We start from the raw sequence: 6000 nt of genomic DNA, 5'->3' as shown, positions 1-6000 counted from the left end.
TACACTTTGGATGGCGTATCAATACACCTAGTCACTACAAAGATACAGGCATCCTTCCAAAGTCAGTTGCCGGAGAGGAAGGAAACCAAGAGGTCAATATTGACTAAAACAGTTACAGAGTTTAATGGCTGATATGGAAAAAACTGAGGACGGATCAACAACATTGTAGTTACTCCACAATATTAACCTAAATGAGAGTGAAAAGAAGGAAGCCTGTAAATAATGAAAATATTCCAAGACATGCATCCTGTTTGCAATAAGGCACTAAAGGAAAACTGCAAACATTGTGGCAAATAAATGAACTTTATATACTGACTAGTGTCATGTTTGGGGCAAATCCAGCACAAAACATCACAGAGTATCACTCTTCATATTTTCAGGCATTGTGGTGGCTGCATCATGTTATGGGCAGTGCTTGACTTGGGCAGGATCTCACCCGAGCTGAGTACCGGAACGTTAAAATTCTCTACTGCTTGAGCTCCTGTTCCTTTTATAGAATATAAGCGCAAAAGTATTGTGGAGCTCCTGAACCTAAATATAAACAGTACCGGCACCAAAAATGAGTACCAGAACCTGTTTCAGTCCAAGTCAATCACTGGTTATGGGTATGTATGCTGGTCATTGGCAAGGACCAGGGAGTCTTTTAGGATAAAAATAAACAATAGAACTAAGCACAGGCAAAATCCTAGATGAAAACCTGATTCAGTCTGCTTTCCAACAGGCACTGGGAGACAAATTCACCTTTCAGCAGGACAAAAACCTAAAACACATGGCCAAATATACAGTGGAGTTGCTTACCAAGACGACATTGAATGTTCCTGAGAGGCCGAGTTACAGTTTTGACTTAAATCTTCTTGACAATCTATGGCATTCAAATGTAGGTTTATTACCAACCAAAAGCGTCTGACACCACTGTGATCTCTGTAGTGCTGCTGGCTGGTCTTCGTTGACTCTACGTAGGCTTTAACATTGGAATACTATGATCTATAAGGCCACTTTGTGTAAACACTATCGCTGTTCATCTTTAATGAGGACAGAAAATAAATACCAGTCATGGTTTCTGTCCTACTTCCTTTTAACGGTTCCTAAAATCAGAATGGATCATGGCAAAGTATATTAGCTTCTCAGCTCCGTGGTCCTGGAATTCTCTCCAAATCAGCTTTAAACTCCTGGATCTTGTTTCCTTGTGTAACAGTATAACTTTAAACCGTCCCCTCGCCCCGACACGGGCGCGAACCAGGGACCCTCTGCACACATCAACAACGGTCGCCCACGAAGCGTCGTTACCCATCGCTCCACAAAAGCCACGGCCCTTGCAGAGCAAGGGGCAACACTACTAATAGGTTTCAGAGCAAGTGACGTAACTGATTGAAACGCTACTAGCGCGTACCCGCTAACTAGCTAGCCATTTCACATCCGTTACACTCACCCCCCTTTCAACCTCTTCCGCAGCAACCAGTGATCCGGGTCAACAGCATCAATGTAACAGTATAACTTTAAACCGTCCCCTCGCCACGGGCGCGAACCAGGGACCTTCTGCACACATCAACAACGGTCGCCCACGAAGCATCGTTAACCATCGCGCCACAAAGGCCGCAGCCCTTGCAGAGCAAGGGGCAACACTACTAATAGGTTTCAGAGGAAGTGACGTAACTGATTGAAACGCTACTAGCGCGTACCCGCTAACTAGCTAGCCATTTCACATCCGTTACACTTGGAGGAGTTTAAAAGTTTGGTTGACTCACATGTTACTGAGGAATGTGAATGTCATTAGGACTTGCTGCGGTAGTACATAAACTCAGCAAAAAGAGAAACGTCCCTTTTTCAGGACCCTGTCTTTCAAAGATAATTCGTAAAAATCTAAATAACTTCACAGAGCTTCATTGTAAAGGGTTTAAACACTATTTCCCATGCTTGTTCAATGAACCATAAACAATTAATGAACATGCACCTGTGGAACGGTCGTTAAGACACTAACAGCTTACAGACGGTAGGCAATTAAGGTCACAGTTATGAAAACTTAGGACAATAAAGAGGCCTTTCTACTGACTCTGAAAAACACCAAAAGAAAGATGCCCAGGGTCCCTGCTCACCTGCGTGAACGTGCCTTAGGCATGCTGCAAGGAGGCATGAGGACTGCTGATGTGGCCAGGGCAATAAATTGCAATGTCCGTACTGTGAGACGCCTAAGACAGCGCTACAGGGAGACAGGACAGACAGCTGATTGTTCTCGCAGTGGCAGACCAAGTGTAACAACACCTGCACAGGATCGGTACATCCGAACATCACACCTGCGGGACAGGTACAGGATGGCAACAACAACTTCCCGAGTTACACCAGGAACACACAATCCCTCCATCAGTGCTCAGACGGTCCGCAATAGGCTGAGGCTGGACTGAGGGCTTGTAGACCTGTTGTAAGGCAGGTCCTCACCAGACATCACCGGCAACAACGTCGCCTGTGGGCACAAACCCACCGTCACTGGACCAGACAGGACTGGCAAAAAGTGCTCTTCACTGACGAGTCGCGGTTTTGTCACACCAGGGGTGATGGTCGGAGGAATGAGCGTTACACTGAGGCCTGTACTCTGGGGCGGGATTGATTTGGAGGTGGAGGGTCCGTCATGGTCTGGGGCGGTGTGTCACAGCATCATCGGACTGAGCTTGTTGTCATTGCAGGCAATCTCAACGCTGTGCGTTACAGGGAAGACATCCTCCTCCCTCATGTGGTACCCTTCCTGCAGGCTCATCCTGACATGACCCTCCAGCATGACAATGCCACCAGCCCTACTGGTGGCAGATACTGACTGTTACTTTTGATTTTGACCCCCCTTTGTTCAGGGACACATTATTCCATTTCTGTTAGTCTGTGGAACTTGTTCAGTTTATGTCTCAGTTGTTGAATCTTGTTATGTTCATAGAAATATTTACACATGTTAAGTTTGCTGAAAATAAACGCAGTTGACAGTGAGAGGACATTTCTTTTTTTGCTGAGTTTATATTTGACTTGGCTTTCCTCAATGACCGTATAGATGAGTTGGCTTTGCTCAATGACTGTATCTATGACTTGGAAAACCCTGCTCAGGTGCCGCTCCAGAATCTCCCATAAGTTTCCAAATGGGTTGAGCCTGGTGACTGAGACAGACACAAATACTCTTTAAACCCACCATAATCCTTTGAGACCTCTCTTTCAAAGCAGAATATATACACTGCTCAAAAAAATAAAGGGAACACTTAAACAACACAATGTAACTCCAAGTCAATCACACTTCTGTGAAATCCAACTGTCCACTTAGGAAGCAACACTGATTGACAATACATTTCACATGCTGTTGTGCAAATGGAATAGACAACAGGTGGAAATTATAGGCAATTAGCAAGACACCCCCAATAAAGGAGTGGTTCTGCAGGTGGTGACCACAGACCACTTCTCAGTTCCTATGCTTCCTGGCTGATGTTTTGGTCACTTTTGAATGCTGGCGGTGCTTTCACTCTAGTGGTAGCATGAGACGGAGTCTACAACCCACACAAGTGGCTCAGGTAGTGCAGCTCATCCAGGATGGCACATCAATGCGAGCTGTGGCAAGAAGGTTTGCTGTGTCTGTCAGCGTAGTGTCCAGAGCATGGAGGCGCTACCAGGAGACAGGCCAGTACATCAGGAGACGTGGAGGAGGCCGTAGGAGGGCAACAACCCAGCAGCAGGACCGCTACCTCCGCCTTTGTGCAAGGAGGAGCAGGAGGAGCACTGCCAGAGCCCTGCAAAATGACCTCCAGCAGGCCACAAATGTGCATGTGTCTGCTCAAACGGTCAGAAACAGACTCCATGAGGGTGGTATGAGGGCCCGACGTCCACAGGTGGGGGTTGTGCTTACAGCCCAACACCGTGCAGGACGTTTGGCATTTGCCAGAGACCACCAAGATTGGCAAATTCGCCACTGGCGCCTTGTGCTCTTCACAGATGAAAGCAGGTTCACACTGAGCACATGTGACAGACGTGACAGAGTCTGGAGACGCCGTGGAGAACGTTCTGCTGCCTGCAACATCCTCCAGCATGACCGGTTTGGCAGTGGGTCAGTCATGGTGTGGGGTGGCATTTCTTTGGGGGGCCGCACAGCCCTCCATGTGCTCGCCAGAGGTAGCCTGACTGCCATTAGGTACCGAGATGAGATCCTCAGACCCCTTGTGAGACCATATGCTGTTGCGGTTGGCCCTGGGTTCCTCCTAATGCAAGACAATGCTAGACCTCATGTGGCTGGAGTGTGTCAGCAGTTCCTGCAAGAGGAAGGCATTGATGCTATGGACTGGCCCGCCCGTTCCCCAGACCTGAATCCAATTGAGCACATCTGGGACATCATGTCTCGCTCCATCCACCAACGCCACGTTGCACCACAGACTGTCCAGGAGTTGGCGGATGCTTTAGTCCAGGTCTGGGAGGAGATCCCTCAGGAGAGTGTGACTTTGAGTGTGACTCCAAATCCAGACCTCCATGGGTTGATACATTTGATTTCCATTGATAATTTTTGTGTGATTTTGTTGTCAGCACATTCAACTATGTAAAGAAAAAAGTATTTAATAAGAATATTTCATTCATTCAGATCTAGGATGTGTTATTTTAGTGTTCCCTTTATTTTTTTGAGCAGTGTATATATAATGAGATGTTCTTGTCTCCGCCCTAACAATGGGAGTCGATGTCCCAAAGGTGAGAAGGCAGGAGGTCTGCTTAATAAACAGAACGTAGTATTCCCACATGGCTAGATTTTGATGGGATTAGACCCTTTCACTTCGCCTCTTCCTCTCTGATCAAAATCACTGAGATCTCTTCTTCTAGCCATGGTAGCCAAAATAATGGGCAACTGGGCATTTCTACACATGACCCTAAGCATGATGGATTGTTATTTGCTTAATTAACTAAGAAACCACACCTGTGTGGAAGCACCTGTTTTCAATATGCTTTGTATCCATCATTTACTCGAGTGTTTCCTTTATTTTGGGAGTTACATGCACATACCAGTTCATACAAGACTATCCCTCAGTTGTTGGTGATCCTGTGTAACAGACATCTGTATTAATGTACACGACCTACTCGGGCTGTATAACATTTCAGCAAAACGTTATGTTACTGCTTGTAAGGACTGGGTGTCGGAGTGCGAAGTCAGGCGCAGGAAAACAGAGGATTCAATAATAATGTTCATTTAATGCAACACGGAGAACCTCGGCCACCCCACTCGACACTGGGTGCTCAACATAAACTGCCCCAGACACAGGGAACGAAAACAGTCCAGTATTAAACTCGAACATACACGTAACGTCTGAACAAACACCAAGCTTACAAATAACAATCCCGCACAAATAAACGGGCGGGCCGGCTGACTAATAAAGCCCAACTGATTAGAACAAACACAAAACAGGTGTAACCAATAAACACATAAGGAGGGGGAGAAAAGAATCAGTGGCAGCTAATAGGCCGTTGACGACACACCGAGCGCCACCCGAATGGGAAGGAGAGCCTGCCTCGGTCGGAGTCGTGACACTGCTGAACACTCTTATTGAACAAGGAACTTAATTTCAAGGGCAATTCCTCCACATATTCATCATCACCAAACCAGTGGTAAAAACAGTGTGTTTCTATGATCTGTGGTTGGAAAGATAAGGCCCTAAACAATAGCTTGTCTATGTCATCACAGGGTAGGATTAAAAGTTAAAAACAGTGATTTTCAAAACCTGCAGTGAGTTTATAGCCAAAGGGAGTGTATTGTCTTGCTCCCTACGTCACAGCGAATCAGTGTTTGAAAATCAGCGTTTTTAAAATGTGCTTTATGATGTCATCAGGTCTAACTTTTTAACATTATATTTTTTCATACAAAACGTACACATGAGCCGTTTTAACATACACTACATGACCAAAAGTATGTGGACAACAAACAACAGTACGTTTCTCGACAAACCATTTCTGCATGGACATCGCTTTGTGCACGGGGGCATTGTCATGCTGAAACAGGAA

Source organism: Salvelinus namaycush, chromosome 40 (assembly GCF_016432855.1).
Source record: "Salvelinus namaycush isolate Seneca chromosome 40, SaNama_1.0, whole genome shotgun sequence".
NCBI classification, from domain to species: Eukaryota; Metazoa; Chordata; class Actinopteri; order Salmoniformes; family Salmonidae; genus Salvelinus; species Salvelinus namaycush.
Note: the sequence above shows the minus strand (reverse complement) of the source record.